Source organism: Pongo abelii, chromosome 15, assembly GCF_028885655.2.
Source record: "Pongo abelii isolate AG06213 chromosome 15, NHGRI_mPonAbe1-v2.0_pri, whole genome shotgun sequence".
Taxonomy (NCBI): Eukaryota; Metazoa; Chordata; class Mammalia; order Primates; family Hominidae; genus Pongo; species Pongo abelii.
This window is the reverse complement of record NC_072000.2, coordinates 103,453,915-103,475,217: the sequence shown is the minus strand read 5'-3', so window position 1 is coordinate 103,475,217 and position 21,303 is coordinate 103,453,915. Positions and strand designations below refer to the sequence as shown.

At 46.0% G+C, this 21,303-nt stretch overlaps 1 long non-coding RNA gene across 1 annotated transcript in view; it reads left to right on the top strand.

Annotated features, from left to right (window-relative positions):
• The window catches only part of LOC129049840 (uncharacterized), a 33,744-nt gene extending 27,961 nt beyond the window's left edge, over nt 1-5,783 (top strand). Inside the window, exons 3-4 of the long non-coding RNA XR_008513216.2 lie at nt 2,273-2,371; nt 3,777-5,783. This is a non-coding gene — a long non-coding RNA (uncharacterized LOC129049840). The remainder of the gene's footprint in view (nt 1-2,272; nt 2,372-3,776) is intronic.
• Nucleotides 5,784-21,303: the final 15,520 nt, after the last annotated feature.

Below are 21,303 nucleotides of genomic sequence, written 5' to 3'. Positions count from 1 at the left end.
GCTGACATCTCCAGGCCTGAGCGTACAGTGTCCCAAAATGCTCCCTCTGTCTCTGTTGGTGTTGATACATACTTGTCGTGGGCGATGTTCCCACTATCAGACATTTGGTGGAATCATGAACATCCATTCCCACCCCGCTTGACGCATTTTCATGTTTTTTCCGTAACAGGCCTGGGTGTGTCGGCTTTGGGGTCCCACCATCTTGGGCTTTTGCGTTTCTGGTTTGCCTGGGAATGCAAGGGGTTTGGAGATGCCCAGACACCTTTGGCAGGCCTGGTGAGAGGCCTGGGTGTTGGGGTGACCCTTGTTGCTGGAAAAAAAAAAATAGAAAAATCAAGGTCAAGGGCAAGAGTGAGGTCAGGGGCCTGTCCCCACCATGTGCCCATTGGCTTCTCTCTGCAGCCTCCTGTGCCAGTGAGGCTCCCATACTCTGGAGTTCTGGGTCTTATCCTGCTACTTCTAACCCCATGCTCACAGTGAGCCTCTCCGAGCTTCAGTGTTTATGAAACAGGAACAATAAAAATCTCCACCCAGACATTAAATGATAGAATGGCACAATGCATGAAAACAGCTGTGCCCTGCGCTGGCGTCATGGTAGGAACTTGGGGAGAGTTGTAGGGCCTTGATGTCAGGAAACATGTGCCAGCTTCCAATTCTATGGTCGATGTCATCCCACTTAAAAAATCCTAATAAGGCTTAGGGAGGGGAGTGCACAGGCGAGTGGAGCCGAAGCAGTTCGCTCTATCTGCCAGTGTCCTCTTTCTGCCTCACCCACCTGAGCCCAGGTTCAAGGCTGCTGGGACCAGCAGAGGGCAATGCAGCATGCTGAAGATGGGTCTGAGGGTCTGACCAGACTTGGACTTTGGCCGGATAATCTGAGGCCTCGTGTCAGCCAACCACAGCCCTGGGTTTTACCAGTGGCTTCCTTTGGACCCTCCCTCTGGAAATGCACATTGGTTCCCAATGGCTGGAAGCATCAAGCATGTACGGCCCCCAAACCTCAAAGGGGGTTTGGCAGCTGTGGCTTTTCTGGCAACAGAAGCTGTTGATTTATTTTCCCAGCCAAGTGGCTAGTTGAGTATGCCAACTACAACCTGCTATTAGAAGTTCCTTGCTGTGGTCTGTGTGAAGGCCCCAGGGGAAGGGCCCCACATGCGGCCATGTCCCAGGGTCTGTTCTTTCCTCCATCTGAACTCTCCCAGCCCCTTGTCCATCCCCTTGGTCAGCATGGGGCTGGGGCAGGAAATACCGCAGGGGCTTCCATGAGAGTCTCTCTTACTCACTGGACTGTGCAGACTCAGGGATATGCATTTCTGTTGATGTCATAGGCTGGGAACAGAGCTGGTGATTTGGGGTCCATGGATGGCCGTAGGCATTTGTGTCAGTCAGGTTAGGCTGGGTTATGCTGCAGTAACAAATAATTCCAATATCTTGATGGCTTAATCCAACATAGACTTACATCTTATGCATATTAAATCAACTGGGGGCTTGGCTGTGTTGCTCTCACTCAGGGACTCAGGCCAACAGGGCAACTGTCACCTGGAATGTCATCTATTGCCATCACAGAGTAAGTTGCACACTGGCTCATAAAGGTTCCACCGGAGAGTGACACACATTACTTCTGCTTACATTTCATTGGCCAAAGCCAGTTACATTGTCCACTTAACTTCAAGGCACCAGAAAAACACCTGTTATGTTCTCAGAGAAGAGCTCGGAATATTGGTATACTGTGTACTCGTGACTACTACACCATTGATATGATTTGGCTCTGTGTCCCCACCCAAATCTCATCTTGAATTGTACTCCCATAATTCCCACATGTTGTGGGAGGGACCTGATGGAAGATAATTTGAATCATGGACGGTTTCCTCCATACTGTTCTCATGGTAGTAAATAAGTCTCGTGAGATCTGATGGTTTATCAGGGGTTTCCGCTTTTGCATCTTCCTCATTTTCTCTTGCCACCAGCATGTAAGAAGTGCCTTTCACCTCCTGCCATGATTCTGAGGCCTCCCCAGCCATTGGAACTGTAAGTCCAATTCAACCTCTTTTTCTTCCCCGTCTCGGATACATCTTTATCAGCAGTGTGAAAACAGACTAATACAACATCTTGCTGGATCTCAGTTTATAACTTTAGGGGAGTTGTCTTTTCTCTCTGAGTCTCAAAGCAATGACAGGTAAAGGAGGGAACATAATGTTTATTCAATAGGTTAAGGTGAAGGTTGGGATAATATATTTAAGAAATACTAAACACAGTGCTCATTTCCTTGTAGGTCATCTGTAAATTGATGAATGAATACTTGGCATAGAGTGATGAGAAAAAAAATACCCCAGGACTTGGTTCAAGCCTTCCTAGGACTTATAGTGTAATGGTATGTATGTAATAGTCACATATCTAGAGGGGAAAATGACCTTGACAGGTACTTTAAAGGGGGAATAAGGTACATCGATTGCAGAAACAGCTCTACTTGCCTACCCTTTCCTGTATCCAAGCCCTTTGCAAAGTGACATTGCAGTTCCTCCCATTAAGAGGTAGCTGCTATTTCCCTGCCATTTGAATACAGGATGATCTGTGACTTGCTTTGTCCAATAGAGTGCAGAGAAAGTGATGCTGTGCCAGTTCTGATTCTAGGCCTCCAGAGGCCTTGCAGGCTACTGCCACCCCGTGAGGATGTGGCCAGGCAAGCCTGCTGCAGAAAAGAGACCACAGAGAGTACAGCGGAGCCACATCAGCTGAAGTGTCATAGACCAGCCAACCCCCAAGCCAACTCAGCAGTGAACTGTTCGTGCAAGAGCCAGTCCAGCTGAGATCAGCTAAGCCTGGCCCAAATTGACAGAACAGCTCAGTCATCCTACAGACAAACAGAAACCACGTATGGTTGCTGTGTTAAGTTTCAGGGTGGTTTTGTTACACAGCCTTATTGTGGCAATACATGGCAGATGCAGAGAGATCCATGCTGTTATGAGAATGTATAATCAGAGAATTTGACTCATCTTGGAGGCCAGGTGGGGAGTCCCTGAAAAAAATCAAGACTGAGCTAAGCCCTGGTGGAAGAGTAGATGAGGTGTTAACTAGGTGAAAGGTAGGCAAGCGCCTTCCAGCAGAGAGGATGGTGTGGGTGCAAAAGCACAGAGTGGGAGGTGTGCGGCCCATTCAGATACTGAAAGGGGCCAGGGTGATGGGCGGCCGCAGCAAGAATGTTGGTTCCCCATCCCAGGCCCCTATAAACAAGGCTTTTCATTTCCAGAACGTCCCACTTAGCGTGAGCATTATTAATGATGCAGGTTTTTTACTGCGGCCAGGGCCCATGTGTACATAAGATGGGCCCTGAGGGCTTCTGCTTACCTGGGTGCCTGGGGAAATCAGCAGGTGATCCTAGTGTTAGAACTGAAAGGGCTCTTAGAGGCCGTCTGGTACAACCCATCCTTTAACAACTGGGAAACGGAGCCTGGTGAGAGATTGTGACTGGCCTAAAGTGTTCTAGGGAGGGCCAGGTATGTGTGAAACTACTCACTGCTTTTCTTCAAATATAAGTCCCTGTATGACCAGGGTGAGTCTACAGGGCCCAGATGACTCAATGAGCAGTTTCAAAGGAATGTCCACAGCAGTTGCAGATGAAACCATTATAGAGGGGAGGGATAGTTCTGTTTAAATATCTACCATATGTCAAGTGCTACGTGAGGAGCTTCATAAAGACCCTTTTATTTAATTCTTTTTGCAACTCTATGGGGTAGGTGGTTTTTGTTTTAATTTAATTTTATTCATTTGATACACAGGGGAACTAAAATCCAGAGAGATGAAATAATCTAAGTTTCTACAGCTAACAAGTCACAAGGATTTCCCTGACTTCAAAGTCCATCTTTGCTTCACTCCAACATGCTGCCTTATAAACCTAATTCTTTTCTGATGGAATTGTTTGATGTTTTTGTTGACTGTGGGAGATATTAGATGTAGCAGATATTTATTATTTTTTGGTTAGTCAGCACTCAACCTTGATCTGTCCTTGGGAGCAATTTGCCATTTCAAGCCCTCCTGGGTGAGAGCTATTCCCGCAAACTCTTTTCCCCCTTTGGGCTCTGCCTAAGCAATAGGGCAACCAGGCAGAAGACAGCAGTTACACAAAACATTCTGAAATTCATTCCAGTTGGTTTCTGTGATCACCTGCCTAGAAAATGTACACAATTCACTGAGCAACATAGCTCGCCTAGGCCCTTGTACTTGGTGGAAGTCAGCCTTTGTATTTCTCTCGAAGTGGTTTAATTCTTAGTGGATGAACTATCAGTGTATAATTGGGAGTAGGTGTTAGAGTGTTTCTATCTAAAGAAGCCCAAACTGTTGTGAGATCTTCAGTTTCTAGGGTCAGATCAGTGCAGCTTGACTCAGCTCAGTGGAGCCTAGCACAATTTAGCACAATTAAATTCAGCTCAGTGGACCTCAGCTCATGTTACCTTAGCTGGGCTCAGCTCAACTCAGTTCAGAGCTCAGATCAGCTCAGCTTGGCTCAACATGCTGTCTTTAACACTGCCCAGTTTGGCTCAATTCAACACCTCCCAGCGGTACTCAGCTTACTCAGTTCAACCCTACTCAACCTAATGGAGCTCAGTTGGCCACAGCTTTGTTCAGTCAATCACAGAGGCATTTATTGAGCACCAAAGTTGGACACTCTGAAGGCTGTTTCATCCAGGAACTCATAATTTAGTCACTGAAATAGTTTGAATTATAAGGAAGAATGTTTATAGTAATCCATAAGCGAAGACTATGAAAGCTGGATGGAAGAGACATCTACTCATCACTGAAGATGTTGAGAAAGCTTCTTGAAAGTCATGTTATTTCAGGTAAAATTTAATTTCGACTAATGATGAAGAGCTGGGGCAAGAAGGCAGTGCAGAAAGAGGAAATATCCTGATATTAGGTTGGAGCAAAAGTAATTGCGGCTGCTTTTGCCATTACTTTCAATGGCAAAAACCGCCGCAATTACTTTTACATCAACCCAGTTAATGCCTGGAAGGGGTGGAGTAAATGGAATGACTGGGGAGTGGGTGTAGAGTGAGTGTCATAGGAGAAAACACTCAAAGGCAGGAAGGGGTGAGATTTAAGGCCGCTCTGAGTGGCATGCTCAGGAGTTTGGACTTTTTCTGTCAGAATAGTAATCTACTAGGCAATTTCATTTTATTCTTACAAAAATCCTGGGAACCATTTAGGTTAGGGATGGTAATTCCCATTTTACAGATGAAGAAATGGAGGCTTAGAGAAGAAGTTAATGCCTGTCCAGGTAGAGGATAGTTGAGTTGGAAATTAAACCACTTGGAGAGAGCAGTATCCTTTTTGTTTTTATATCCTTGGGCCCACAGCTGGTATTCAAGAGCTGGAGTAGGGTGTGATTCAAGCTATATTTTCATACCATAAATTTCCAGAGAGCAGAGGAGGGATAGGAAGTGGTTGACGCACGAATATAGTTAGAAGAGAATGAGAAGAGAATGAGTATCTGGTAAAAGGTAGGTGCCTCAGGGATTACGGAGGGGAAGTGTTTACTAAACACATGTCTTCAAGTTCTCACAAAGTATCTTGCAGTATCTAGACCACATTTAATTGAGTTCTAAGATCATGGTCTCAGTGTTCCAAGCCTCTTACCCTTCTAGAACCTCACGTTTTTCATCTGGAGAAATGAAGTTTATAATACAACTCCCCTAATGATTGTTAAAGTGTAAATGAGATGCAAGTGATTAAAAAATAAAATGCTTTCAAACCTAAGAAAAATATAGAGTATTGTAACAAATACCCATGTACGCACTACGTAGAATAAATAAATATTATTGTTTCACTAAATTGGCTTTGGTTTTTTGTTTGCTTTGAAAACAAAATCTTTGACAGATTGATGTGGCATCTGTATCCCTCTCTAAATCTATTCTCCTCATGCTTTGTCTAAGGTACTATTCTCTCAAATTGTATGTGTCCCTTTCAGTACCTTTACTAAACATGAACATATCTATAAACAACAAATGGTATTGTACGTGTGTTTTAAACCTGTATATACATGACATCATACTGTATCATTATACAACTTGGATATTCTAATAGATGATTTTAATCCATTTACATTTATTGTGATTCTAGGACTTATTTTTTGTTTTCTAAATATATACTTTTTGTTTATTACTTTTTACAGTCCCTTTATTTGCCATCTGTTGCAAAGGGTAGCAAACTATGCGCTGTAGGCCAAATCCAGACAGGTATCTATTTTTGTAAATAACATTTTATTGAGACAGTGCCCTTTATATTTTGTCTTTGGTTGCATTTGCACTACAGAGTTGAAGTTGAGTACTTTTCACAGAGACTGTATGGCTACCAAAGATGAAAATATTTACTATCTGGTCCTCTGTAGAAAATGGTTGATAATCCCTGTCTACAGCGTTGATTTTAATTTTTGTAACTACTTGTTTGGAAGTAATACATGCTACATATTTTTTTTTAGCAGTTGCCCTCTCACCCCAAATTTTAAGGTGAATATTAACAAAAATCTACAGCTATCTCTATCCTCTTCCCTAACAATTTATCTCACAGCTCTTTAATTCTGAACTCTCCCTCCATTTAAAAAATATTATTGATGTTTAATATTTTAGCTCTACCTTATTTTAACCCTTACATTAGTCATCCTTTTTTTTTGCAGTTAATACTTATTTAGCCTTATAACACATTTACCAATTTATGGTCTCACATTGCTTCTTGTAGTCCCATCCTTCTTTCTGGTTTTTAAACAATTTGTAAAGTACTTAATCACCAAAGATTGTACAGTATGTACAAAGTTTTCTCTTTGTTCTTGATGTTTGATAGTTTCACTATATTTTATATTACTTAAGTCAATATGAGGCCTCACAGTTTTTTCTTCAATTCTGAAAAACTGTCAGTTCTTAGCTCTTCAAATATCTCTCCCACATTGTTTCTTGTTTTCCTCTCTGCAACTCAAATTAGACATAGCAGAGAGAACTGTATGAAATTGATGAGAGCCGACAATTTTTGACCTATAAAAATAGTTTCACTTAATATATTGAAGCTTCTTTTCATATATGATTTGATATATATACACATTATGTAATCATTATCATAGTCAAATTAGTTAACATATCCATCAACACCCATGCTACACATTAGATCCCCAGAACTTGTTCATTTTATAACTTAACGTTGTACCCTTTGACCAACGTCTCCCTATTTCCCTCATTTCCCAGGCCCTGGTAAACACTGTTCTACTCTGTGCTTCTATGAGTTCGACTTTTTTAGATCCTGCACATACATGAGATCAAACAGTATTTGTCTTTCTGTGTCTGACCTGTTTCATGTAGCATAATGTCCTTCAGTTTTATCCATGTTGTTGCAAATGGCAGGATTTCCTTCTTTTTAATGGCTGAATAATATTCCATTGTATATATATCACATTTTCTTTACTCGTTTATCTGTTATGATATAGAAACTTAGGTTGTTTCTATATCATGACTATTGTGAATAATGCCACAATAAACATGGGGGTGTGCAGATATCTCTTTGAAATACTCCTTTGCATACATACCCAGAAGTAGAATTGCTAGGTCATATGGTAGTTCTATTTTGAGTTTCTTGAAGAACTCCATCCTATTTTCCATGGTGGCTGTACCCATTTACATTCCCACCAACAGTGTGCAAGTGTTCTTTTTTCTCCATACTCTCACCAACACTTGTCCTGTCTTTTTGACAGTAGCCATTTTAACAGGTGTCAGGGGATATCTCATTGTGGTTTTGAACTGAATTTCTCTGATGCCTGGTGATGTTGAACACCTCTTTCTGACTTTGGTTCCTTTCTTTTCATAGTACTTTTATTTAGTGCAAATCTGTGGCTGATAAATTGTATGCCTGAAAATGTCTTTTTCAGTTCTCACTCTGGAATAGTGGGCTGCTAGTACCTTCTGTAAGCCTTTCACAGATTGTACCACTGCCTTTATACTTGAAGGGTGCTGACAAGAGGTCTGCTGTTTTTCAATCCTTCCTGTCTTTTCTCTCTGGTGACTTTAAAACTTTTCTCTTTGTTCTTGACATTTGATAGTTTTACTATATTTTATATTACTCAAGTCAATATGAGGCATCATGGTTTTTTTTTTTTTTTTTTTTTACCAATTCTGAAAAATTGTCAGTTCTCAGCTCTTCAATTATCTCTCCCACGTTCTTTGTTGTTTTCTTCTCTGCAACTCATGTTAGACATAGTAGGTAGAGCTGTATGACATTGCTGAAAGTCAACCATTTTTGACCTATAAAGATAGTTTCACTTAATATACTGGTGCTTCTCTTTTTGTCATGCAGAACTCAAATTATTCTCTCATATTTTCCAGTTATTTATCTCGCTTTTTCCTGTATCCTGTGTGATTTCCCAATGTCTGCGTTAGAGTTCAATATTTTTGCTTCTATGTGTCTAGTCTTCTGTTTAACCTGCCTTTTGAACTTTTCTATTTTAATTATTACATTGTTCATTTCTAGAATCTCCTTTTAGTTCTCTTCAGATATGCCTTTTCTTTCACATACTATTTTGTTCTTGTATGTATTTCTTGGTTTGTATTTCTTCCTGTCTCTCTTCAAAGATTTTAAATATTCTTATTTTAAAGATTTTTTTCCCAAAATTGTCTTTTATTTCCAGCTCTTAAGGTGAACTTCTCTCCTTTGCTACGTCTTTTGATGGTACTATACCTTAGGGTGTTTTTTTGTTGTTGTTTTTTTTTGCTTGGGTGGATTATAATATATTATTGTGAGCTCATCTTCAGTGGGGGTAGCTTTCTCTAGAGCTTGGTTTTCTAGTTTTAAAGGTATCACTTCTGAGTAGTTTTACATTTGCCTCTGCTAGGATCCTGTGTGTTTTGTCAGTTCTGGAGCAATTTAGAGTAATGTTTTAGCTTGTAGTTTCATGGGTGAGCAATGCTTTCTGGTCCCTGGTTTTGTGCAGAGGCTCAGAGACATATCTCTGCCTCAGTTCAGCCTGAAGTCTCATTTCCTCTCCTAGTCTCCAGTTCCTATAATCTAGTCCAATATCCTGTGACGTGTTCATCTTCAGCTTTCATCAATTACTCCAGTTTGAGTTTTATCTTCACTTTGAGCTCTTGGAGATTTTTCTTTCCTTGCTTTTAAGCTTGGCTTTGTATTTGAAGAGTTTTTTGTTGTATTGTATCCAATATTTTTATTTGTTTGGGCTGGGGATGGGCAGATTGGGCAGTCCTTCTGTGCCAGCTCAGTCCACCACATGGACCGGGCATCTGAACATACACATTATTATTACGAAAATCTTTATTGTCGTGATAGAAGCCTCATAAGTCACCAGAAATAAGACAATTGCTGTAAAACCACTCTGTAAACTGTAAAGTTCTCTATCAATAGATGGTATGAGGTGCTCAATATCCATTCCTAAAGAAGGTATTTAGGAATACCATCTATTTATTGGACTGAGTGAGAGAGCTGCCTGTATTTGCCATCTCAGCTTTCTCATGTATCTAGGTCATCTATGTGACCTCCACTGGCCAAACCAATGGTCATCGGTCTTCTCTGTGCTCCTGTTTGCTCCTTTTCAAAACTCTTTCTTTTCAATGCTTCCAGGACATCACACTCTCTTATTCTCTCCCACTCCCTTACTGGCCGCTGTATCCACACTCCTTTATCCAACTTCTAAAGTTTGGGTGTTCCTGGGTTCTCTTTCCTTCTCTGGCTGCCATCCATCCATGGCCCCACCTACAAGCTGTATCCTGAAGTTAATATGCTTCTCTCCAACTCCATTGTTCCCACAGCAGCCCATCATCTTTTGCCTGGACTGAGAAAGTCTCTTAACTGATCTGTGTTTTTCTATTATACTTATTTTGCTATTATCCTTTCCCCAACTAGCAAAGAGAATCAGAGCGCAGGTTAGACCCTGAAATTCCATAGCTGCAAACCCATCAATGACTTCCTGTTGGGCCTAGAATAAAGCCCAATGCAGCCCCTCATCATGCTTTTTAAGGCCTCACCCGATATGCCCCTGCATCTCTCTGTAGCTTCACCTATTCCACCTTCTGGTGCTTCCACATGCCCCGGCCTGGCCCTCTCAGTTCCACTCCAGGGCTTTCGCCAGTTCCACTCTAGGGCCTTTGCACTTGCTAATCCTCCTGTCTGGATCACTTTTTGCCCAGCCACTTTTCCATGTCTACTTCTTTCATTTCATTCAGCCTCAGTTTGAATGCCATCTCCTCAGGGAGGCGTTTGCCGGTTCCTGGTGCTGAAGTAGCACAACTCCTCCCTGCAGTCACTACTTTGCTCTTCAAGACATTGTTATCTAACATAATCTCATTTATTTCTTAACTTGCTCATGGCCTGCTCCCCCAGCAGGAAGAACGTGAGCTCTACTGGGACAAGGGCTGGGTCTGCCTTGTTCATTGTTGATTTCCAGCATTGAGAACCATGCCTGGTCCTTTGTCAGTTCTTAATTTTTTTTCTCCAAAGTGGTGAATTGACTTTATGCTTTATGTGTGTTATCTCTTGCAAGTCTCTCAACCACCCTACAAAGTAGAAATTCCTGTGCCCATTATAGAGATGAGGAAAGTGAGAATCAGAGAAGCACGATCCCCAAGGTCCTAGAGCCAGGAAGAGGCAGAGCCAGGCCTCAGGTTTTCCCAGCTAGATCCAATGTCCCTGCTCATTCTCTCGTATCAAATTGCCTCTTCTGAGCAGATTTGGGGTTTGGGTGCAGAGGTCAAGACACAAACAGTTGTTGAGTCGGGATGTCTCTTTTGTTTGAGAACAAAACCTTTTATTTAAGCCAACGAGAAGAACATTCAAGTCTCCGACGTCCCGCACCGGATGACATGCTTCCTTGAAAATGCCCACACAATGGTCGGCATTATGCACAGGCATTTTTTTAATCAACTCTGTTTTGGAGTCTCTCGAACCATAAAAAGATCAGTGTGAAACCACAGAACTTCTATGTTTCTTGCACTCTTAAAACTAAAGAAAAATAAGGTTGCGGTGGGGGGGGGAGGTGGTGGCTGGATTATTTGAACCATATTTTGCAAACGCTAGCTTCTCTCGCACTCTGAGGCAGCTGGTGCCAAGTTGCAACTCGCCACAAATTTTTATGGTCCGAGTTATTAACCTTTGCAAACAGCTGCCTGCAGTGGAATTACTGACAGGGCCCAGATCCCCGGGCAGGAGTAGGGATCACTGCAGGGCCTACCGAATGCAGAGATTTCCACCCTGGCTCTGGAGATGTCATCTGTCCTTTGACTGCACATGCTCACTTGTGCCACAAATAATTTCCTTGTTCTCTCATTTACTTGAGAATTTTGAGAATTGGCACTAGCAGTCCATTGGCCCATAAGTTAGCACCAAATGAGGGGAGTATGCATCTTGATTGCCTGCATTGCCTGGAAATAGTGTGGAGTCAGGCAAAAGGATTTCTGGTCTGATGGACTAGATCCCTGGCTTCAGTGACCAACTCACGACTCATAGGCATTAGCTGTGGGCCAATGCTTTATCTGGGGCCCATCCTCAGTTCCCTCATCTGTAGAATGGGCCTTCTAATCTTGCCTTCTAGGCTGGGCATGAGGATGAAATGAGATGGAGTGTGGGAGACAGCATGAACTGCAGAGTTGGTGAGACCCAAGACTGGATCCCAACACCAGCTCCTACCAGCTGTGAGATCCTAGACTAAATTTCTGTTAGTCTGTGTTTTCCCATCTTCCTCACTGGGTTATGCAGAGGTTTAAATGAGATAATGCACACAAAAGTTTTGGCACAAAGCCTGGCTCCTCGCTCTCAATATATAGAGATCATTTTTGTCTTGTTCCTAACAGCCAGCTCCCCCAGTAATGAATGGTACTGGGCATGTCCTGGAGGAGAATCAGCAGTATTTTGAATGTGTTCTTAGGCCATCTGGCCAACTTTTAAAGTTTTCTGGGTTGGTGATCATTAGGAGGTTTGTGTGTATCTGTGTGTGTGTTTTACTTGAACTCTGAGAGATTGGGGGAAAAAAAAGAAAAAAAAAAACCCTTTGTTCCATGGAGAACGTGTTTCAAAGAAAAAGTCATCAGCCAAGAATATTCAGACCCTTTTGTTGTGTGTCGAAGAGATGATTATTCTGTAGGCTCTGGGGCACTTAAACTCTGTCCAGAAATTCCTTTGGTAAATAATAATAATAAAAAATATCCTTTGGAAATAATAGAGGGGATTTAGCAAATGCCTTTCTTTCAGGAATCTCAAAGGCGTTCATGTAATTTCAGGGCTTTAGTGATTTTCTTAAAAGGGTTTGACTTTCTTTCCTGCATCAGCCGGAGGCATGTTCACAGGAACTGTAGAACTCTAGAGCTGGAATGGATCCTAGGGGTGATTTTGTCCAGCTTGTCTGCTATAGCAATAGGGGAAACCAAGGCACAGGTAAGTGATGACACAGCTGTGATACCAGGGCTCGAATGCAGGACTCCTAATAACCACCCAGCACTCTTTCTGACTCTGCAGGCTTCCTGACTTCTGTGAGTTCCACATTCTCCAAAAGGCATCTGAAGACTGACAGTAGATTGACGTTTGACATGTGTTTGCTCACTGCATCGTTGAGCTTTCACCTGTGTAAATTTAACAGAAGCAGCCGGTGAACAATGAGAGTATGGACTTCCCCCCGGGGCTCCTGTGCTGGGGCTGTGAGTGTCCAGCCAAGCAGAGGACCACTTCCAGCTCTGGAGTCAGACTGGCTGCTCATTTGCTAGCTGTGTGGCCTTACGTAATTCACCCAAGCATGACGGATCTCTTTGCCTTACCTTTTTTTTTCTGAGACAGAGTCTCACTCTGTCATCCACTGGCACAATCTTGGCTCAATGCAACCTGCAACCTCTGCCTCACGGGTTCAAGTGATTCTCCTGCCTCAGCCTCCCAAGTAGCTGGAATTACAGGCACGTGTCACCATCACACCAGACTCATTTTTGTATTTTTAGCAGAGACGGGATTTCACCATGTTGGCCAGACTGGTCTCAAACTCTTGACCTCAGGTGATCTGCCTGCCTCGACCTCCCAAACTGCTGGGATTAAAGGCATGAGCCACGGCGCCCACCCTGCCTTACCTTTAAAAGGCAATAACTAGTTACTTGGGTAGGATTTTTGGATAGACTTAAAAACCCACACACCGTGGTCCTCCATCCCATCTCTAAAGCATGGGGTGTCATGATCTGCACATGTCAAGCCTGTCTCTCCAGTTCAGGAAATGTCTGTCAACAGACCATCTTATTTTTGACTCATTCTCCATTGAGCCTGTTCATTCATTCATTCATTCAGCAAACATCTTCTGAGCCCCACTGTGTGCTAGGCATTGGGTGGACTTGGTAGCCAGGACAAAATACGAATCCCGACATTATAGACCTTACTAAGGAAAAACAGAGCAACAAATCACGGCTGCCACCACCACAAAAATGTGTAACTGTCTGGGTGACATAGGTTATGCTGCTGTAACAAACATCTCCCACAGTTCGTGGCTTAAACACAACATAAGCTTAGTTTTTTCTTTTACTTTAAGTTCTGGGACACATGTGCAGAACGTGCAGGTTTGTTACATAGGTATATGTGTGCCATGGTGGTTTGCTGCAACTATTGACCTGTCCTCTAAGTTCCCTCCTCTCACCCCCAACCCCCCAACCGGCCCTGGTGTGTGTTGTTTCCCTCCATGTGTCCATGTTCTCATTGCTCAACTCCCACTTATAAGTGTGAACATGTGGTGTTTGGTTTTCTGTTCTTGTGTTAGTTTTCTGAGGATGATGGCTTCCAGCTTCATCCATGTCCCTGCAAAGGACATGATCTCATTCTTTTTTATGGCTGCGTAGTATTCCATGGTGTATATGTACTACATTTTCTTTATCCCGTCTATCATTGATGGGCATTTGGGTTGGTTCCATGTCTTTGCTACTGTAAATAGTGCTGCAATAAACATATGTGTGCATCTGTCTTTACAGTAGAATGATTTGTAATCCTTTGGGTATATATCCAGTAATGGGATTGTTGGGTCAAATGATATTTCTTGTTCTAGATTTTTGAGGAATCACCATACTGTCTTCCACAATGGTTGAACTAATTTACATTCCCACCAACAGTGGAAAAGCATTCCTATTTCTCCACAGCCTTGCCAGCATCTATTGTCTATTGTTTCTTGACTTTTTAATAATCGCCATTCTGACTGGAGTGAGATGGTATCTCACTGTCGTTTTGATTTGCATTTCTCTCATGACCAGTGATGTTGAGCTTTTTTTCATGTGTTTCTTGACCGCATAAATGTCTTCTTTTGAGAAGTGTCTGTTCATATCCTTTGCCCACTCTTTGATGTGGTTGTTCATTTTTTTTAATTTTTGCTTTTGCTGCATGTCTGACACTGGTCAGCAGGAGGGCTCTGTTTGCCATAGATACTCAGAAACCCTGGCTAGGCAGAATCGCCCCAATTGGGCCTTCACCATCACTGAGGCAGCAAAAAGGGAATATGAGAATTGTACATGAGTACATGGCTTCGAGAGCCTCCACCCAGAAGTGACACACTTTACTTCCACTCGGATTTCCTTGGTCCAGGAAAGCTACACCGTCACAATTAGTTCAAAGGAGGTGGGGACATGCAATCCTTCAATATACCTGGAAGGAGAACTGGCGTGTTTGTGAACCTAAGTTTCCCCTTCTGAAAAAACGGGGGGTGGGGGGAGGGCCAGCTGGCCTTGCCTTTCTGGCTGTGGCATCCAAGGTCTGAGCTCTGTGCATGCAGAGGCAGCGTCAGGTCCTGTCTCTTTGGGGGTGGGAACAGAGCTCACTCCTGTTCACCTGCAGGGAGTTGGCGGAGAAGTGGGTGCAGCCAGGGTGTAGAACTAATTTGGGTTTCTGATTTCCACAGAGATGCCTTTATTTTGGGCCTTCTTTCCCTTCTGCTCTGAAATTCTGGCAGAAGTATTTTCAAGGTTATGGTTATTACATCAATTATTTTTCTAATTTCTTTTTTGAGTGAAATCCATTTTTGCAGAGTGAAGAAAGAGTGGTGTGAAAGGGGTTTAACGAGTGATGGGAAGCCATAATTTTGGCAGGAGAAATCGTGACACTTTCAAAATGAGTAATTACAGATGGGGTGTGCTTGAAACCAACTTTCACAGCAAATTCCCCTGCTGTTTCCAATTGGTTTTGCTGGTTAGTTTTAATTCTTGCCTTGGCTTTTTCCACTGTTGCTGGGAATCCTTCCCCCGTGGCTGTCGGCCCCTCCAGAAGTGGCCACATTTCTAATGCCAGGGAACTCATGGGGGGCATTTTGATACATGAACTTGGAGATCTGTCTCTTATGCAAATCCCAGGCCACTACCTGGGGGTGTGCCAGGAACCTCCTTGGAGGTTTTATGACTGAACTAAATTCCAAATGACAGAAACTTAACCCCGTCAATTTGGGGTCACCTCCCTCCCTGGAGATGAGCCTGCATGCTAAGGGGCTTGTAGCAGGGCTAGGCATGTCCACCCGTAGCCGTCATCCGTCCACGTTGGCACTGCTGAGACCTCCTTTTCTCTTATGTGGTTTGACCATGTTCCTTGCCTTCCAAGAGAAATCCTCTCCCAGTCACTTTCGGGCCAGCAGAGAGGCCTGGGAGCACCTGAGAGCTGTTGGTGGCCTCCTCAGGCCCTCCTGCAGCCACAGCCAGGTTGCTGTTGGGCTTGCCACTTCCCTGGGTTCTCCTGGGGAGCGGAGCAGAGCTCCACTCTATTCTTAGATGGGCCAAACTCCTCTGCCACCCAGGATGGGTCAAACTCCTCCTCTGCTACCCTTTTCTCCATAGAAAATGCCCACACCCGCCCTTCTGACTTTCTGTTTGGCTCAGACCATTTGCTCCCTTGGTTGGTCTTCATCCTCCATGATGGGGCTTATGGGGAGGCGTCAAGCCTGAACAGCCCTGGTCTGGGTTTGAACCACCCCTCGGGCCTGTGGCGGGAGAGGCGGATCCTCGGGTGTGCTCCTTTACTGTGGGGGGGCGAGGGGCGCTGGCTCCTGATGGAGCCTGGTGGGACTGCTGAACCTCACTTGGGTCTGCACCCTCACCCTGGGCCACCCTCCTCCCCTCCTCCTGGCAGGCTCGTCCAGGCTGGCTCAAGCGTCACCCCTCGGTAGCTTCCCCTCGCTCCCCTGCTCCATGATGTGTCGGCATCCACAACTCAGAGCACTTGTTATGTTTGAGTCCAGGAGGTTAGCCAGCTGGGGGCGTATCTTCTTGTATCAGTCAGGGTTGGGTCAAAGAAGCAGAACCACTGGAAGGTACATGTGAGTACAGACAGAAAGGGATCTACACCTGGGTTTTGACCGCAACCTCACAGCTGCAGGGTCTGCTGGAGCAGTCCCTGTAAATCTGTTGCCTTGGTGTCTGATGCTGGAGCTTCAAGTTTGCAAAGCAGGTAGTTGGGAAGGAGAGTGGGAAGTGCGGAGGTCAGGAGTCAGCCAGAAGCACACACAGAGCTGAAACGGAGGAGGACAGACAGGAACCTGTGTTGGCTTGTGCTGCCGCCATTCCTGATGATGTTCTTCAGGGTGTCCTGCCCAGAGAAGAAGCAGACGCCTCTCAGCTTGGAGCTCAACACATGCCTGGCCCAGGAATGAAAGAGCTGCAGGAGCGTCCTGTGGGAGGTGGAGCAGGTGCAGGCCTTGGGTACTGCCCACCCCAGGGAAGCTGGCCTGCAGATAGGCAGCACATGTGGCCTGCAGAAATATGCCTGTCCCGGACTGCTGAGTGTGGACATAAAATCGGCTGCCACTTCACTGCCACCCTTCAAATCCATATGAGGATGTATCTTGGGCCTCACCCCCACTGGACGCCTCCAGAGAGCAGAATTCTGGGAAATGTAGTCCAGCCTCACCAGGCTGGTGCATCCCCACCTGCCACATTCCTTCATTGGCCTTGAACTGCTCAGTAAGAGGCATCAGGTCTAGTTCAGGACATTTCATTTATTCAACAAACTTTTGTTGAGCCCTTACTATGTGGCAGCCCTGTGTCACATGCTGGCAACACAGAGATGAATCAGACCCAGTCCCTGCCCTAAGGACCTGCTAGATTGGTGGGAGGGATTGGCTCAGAACCAGGCACCACTCATGCAGAGGTTATCACAGAGATGGTGTGGAGCTGTGTCCATGGTGGCTGGAGGTACGGGGCCAGGCTGGGGAGAGGTGGAAGGCCAGCAGAGGCTTTGCAGAGGAGGGCCTGCTTGAAGGATGGAGCAGGAGTCGACCAGGCAGAGGAGGAGGTAAGAAGGTTCCAGGCAGCAGCACATCCAAAGGCCCTGAGGAATAAGGAGGCACTCACATTGAGAAGCCATGCGTCCCAGTCTGGCCAGAGTGCAGAGGGTGAAAGGCCTTGGCTGAATGAGATGTGAGGTGGGAAAGAGCAGTGTGGGCCAGCATCTGCAGGGGCTTGGGCTCCTGGCGAAGGAATTTGCCTGAGAGGGGGGATGGGGTTGTTTGCTGCTGGGTGTCCAGGGGTCAGATGGAAGCTTTGGAAGGTCCTTGGTGCAGCAGACCTGCCCTGAATGGGAGGAGGAACAGTGCAGGGGGGCTGGTTGGGGGTCAGTATGGTTTTCACCGGGAGCCACGGTGGGGGCCTCCACAGATGCATGAAGGACAATAGACTTAATTATGTCACCGTCCTTTGCAGTCTTCGAATGAAATAACAAAAACCACAGGGGAAGGCCTCCAGTCCTGGGGGAAGACGAGCAGTTCTGTCTAAAGGCTGACTTTATTTTCACACTCCAAGCTCCCACTCCTATCACTGAGGTGGTTTGGGGGTGGGGCAAGGGCCTGGGCACATGCCGTGCCCACCTGCAGGAGGGGAGTGGGTCCCCAGACACCCTTGTGGTTGCTCCCTGCTCGGCCAGGGAGAAGGAATGCGAGGGAGGCTGGCAGGAGGGCTCGGAAGTTGGCCGAATGGAGGAGTTTCCACATGCAGGTCACATCGGCCCGAGTGTTCCTCTGCCTCTGGCCACTCATGGCCAGATCCATGGGCTTCTGTCCTGGCACAAGAACATCAGCCTTCGGAGGGCAGCCACGAAGGCCTTCGCTCCTGACATTGGCATTTTATATAACGTGCTGCAGCCATAATAGAATTCTCCTTAAATTTCAAACAGAAATTTTCATCTGAAGTGTTTTGGGAAGGGTATTATTACGGAGCTTCTAATTCCCACTGCCGCTAAGTACGTATTAATAACAAGGAGAGGTATAGAAACTGCAGCTCCAGCCAACAGCACTTGACATTTAGTAGATGAATTAACGTTTATAGTGAAATGGGTTTTTAACTAGTAATATTAGAGGTCTTTGTTCCCAGCTTTTCTTTTGCGGTGCCTTCGTTCTCGCCACGTCTCTTTCTCCCCTGCTCCCTTTCCTCCCTCTCGGCGTTGGGTGTCTTTGTGTCTTGCATTTGCGTGCTCTCCCTGCCTCCTGTTTTTCTCGGCACGAGCCCAGCTCACATGCTCTCTGGAGCAGTCCCCTGGCATTGGCGCTGAGCTCTGGTAACAGAGGCAGGGGACAGGGAGGTGAGTGACAGGCTGCACTGATCCCCCGTCCATCCCTGTCTGCAGCCAGGCTCCTGGGAAGGCACTGGGCATCGGAATTGGGCTGCGGCTCTGCTACGGGTCCTCATGACTGGCCAGGCTGCTCTGCTCACCTCTCTGAGCTGAAACTTGCCTTCTCTCCAGCGAGGAATTACCTACCACATATAATTGTGAATCTATTAAGTGAAGTGATGCAGCCTGACTTCTACAGCCTCTGGCACTTGGAGGTGATTCTCAAATGCAGGTTTCTCCCAGTCTGTCCTCTCTGGGATCAGGACTCAGGAGCTGGCCCAGGGTACGAGCACTGGACAGGGAGCAGGAACCCTGGTTTGGACCCAGCCCGGTGACCTGCTCACCTCGGGACCCTAAGAGAGGTGCTTTTCTGCCTTGGCCCTCAGTGGCCCATCTGTAAAATGAACTGGGTTAAGGACACATGTAGCGAGTCCTTTTCAGGTCTCCATTAGAGAGTCACGACTGGGCAGCTGCAGAGGACGGAGGATGGGAAGGAGAGGAAAGACTCAAAGGCCGGCAAGGAGAGAGCAGGCATCCAGCACTGGGACCATGATTTTACCTCCATCCTTCTCCAGGTCCTTACCCAGCCTCTGCCCCCATCAAATCTTTCCCAAGGGCAGGTGGTGCCAGCCCTGTAGCTTGTAGGGAAGGCAAAGGCCCCAGGCCACCCAATTGAAACTGTAGTTGAGGCAGGAGGGTAGAGGGTGAGGGGAAGGCAGGCAGACGCTGCTGGTCCAGCTGTGAGGCCAACCAGGGAGGAGGTAGGACAGACAGATACGCTGTGCCCCCCAGGGGCCTCCTCTTCCCCTGGTTGTTGGGACCATCACCTCTGTGTGAGCTGTGAGAAGCAGCTGTGTCATCTCATGGTGCTCTGGCCCTCATTCCTCAGGGCAGATGCAGAGACCCCAGCGGAGCACCCTAAGACCCTGGGGGGTGGGCAGGAGATGGGTCCACTTGATGGAAGGAACCTAGGTTCCCTGGAGCCATGCCAGCCCCCCACTTACCTCCACTTTTCTACCATGGTCTGAGATGTGAGTCAGAAGTAAATTCTCGCTGTAATGAGCTCCTGAGATTTGAGGTTGTTTGTTATAGCACCTAGAATACCCTAAGGAATACGGGGAGAGGGAACCCCAGGGGGCGAAAGTTGACATGGATTAATTGTGAAAATCCATTTCTTATCAAACAGGATTATTTTGGGTACGAGTGACAGAAACCCCACTTGACATGGCTTAAGGATAAAATGGAATGTATTAAAGTCCAAGGAGATAAGTCTAGCTTCAGGCATGGCTGGATCCAGGTGTTCAGACACAGTGCACCTGACTCTCCCTCTCCCTCTCTCTCTCTCTCTCCCTGACATATCCCCACACTTCTGCTTTTCTCTGTGTTGGCTTCATTTGCTATAAGGTGGCAGAGACGGCACAAGCAGCTCCAAACCTAGCAGCTCATTCAGCCTTGAGGAAGGAGGCAGCATATTTCTCAGTCGTTCCAGCTAAGGGTCTGGAGTATACTTCCTGTGACTGACTCACTTCAGCTTCATGTCTGTCTCTGAGGCCATCTACACTCATTTGGTGGTCAGGCTCTTGATGGCCAGGCCTGGGTCATGTGCCCACCTTGGAGCTGGGGATGGGGCAGCCTTGGTCAACCCACGTGGCCCAGGCATAGTTAAGGGGAGGGTGGCTGGTCAGACGAAAACACATCCATCACCCACCATCCCTGGCCCATTATTGTGCGTTCCCATCATGCTCTGCATTTGTGGGGGGCCGTTAGGGTGGTTAAGTAAGGGACCTGGCCAAGGAGAACGTGGCCCTCGTCCCTGTCCCCTGTCCTGTCCCTGTCCCTTGTGTGTGTGTGTGGCTTGGGGAACACATAGACAAACTTTCATTGTCAGATCTTACGGAAGGAACTTCCTTTCTTCCAGCTGCATCACATCCGGTGCAGTCTCTGGGAGGGGCGGGGGAGCCTCCTTTATTGAATGTGTTTTTCTGTCCTGCAGAGAGGCCACATCGGTGGTGTCAGGGTTGGATTCCCATCCTTGTCCTGCTTCTTACAGGACATGCATCCCTGGCCCAGCCACTTTGCGTCACTCCCTTTGCAGGCCCTTGAGAAGATCAAGTTGGGTCTGAGCTCTGGCTGCCCTGGGCTGTGGGAGAGGCTCAGGGCCTGTCGGAGACTCTGCCTTCTTCAGCCTCAGATGGTCCCCTGTCAGGGAGATGGGGAACTGTTTTCTTTTTTTTAAACCAATGCTTAAAATGGTGGTGAAATACACATAGAATTGACCATCTCAGCAGTTTTTCAGTAGCATCAAGTACATTCACATTGTTGTGTCCCATGAATGGCACATCCATCTGTAGAACTCCTTTCATCCTCCCAAACAGAAACTCTGTCCCCATTAAATAACACCTCCCCATTCCCCACTCCCCCAGCCCCTGGCAGCCTCCATTCTGGTTTCTGTCTACGATTTTGACCACTTTGGGTATCTTGTATAAATGGAGTCTTACAGTATTTATCCTTTTGTGTCTGGCTTATTTCACCTAGCATAGTGTTTTCAAGGTTCACCCATGTTGTAGCACACACCAGAATCTCCTTCCTTTTTAAGGCTGAACCATATTCCATTGTACATATACACCATGTCTTGTTTACCCATACATCTGTCCAGGGACTCTGGCACTGCTTCCACTATCTTTGGGCATTTCAGCTATTGTGAAAAGTGCGGCTGTGTGCACGGGTGTG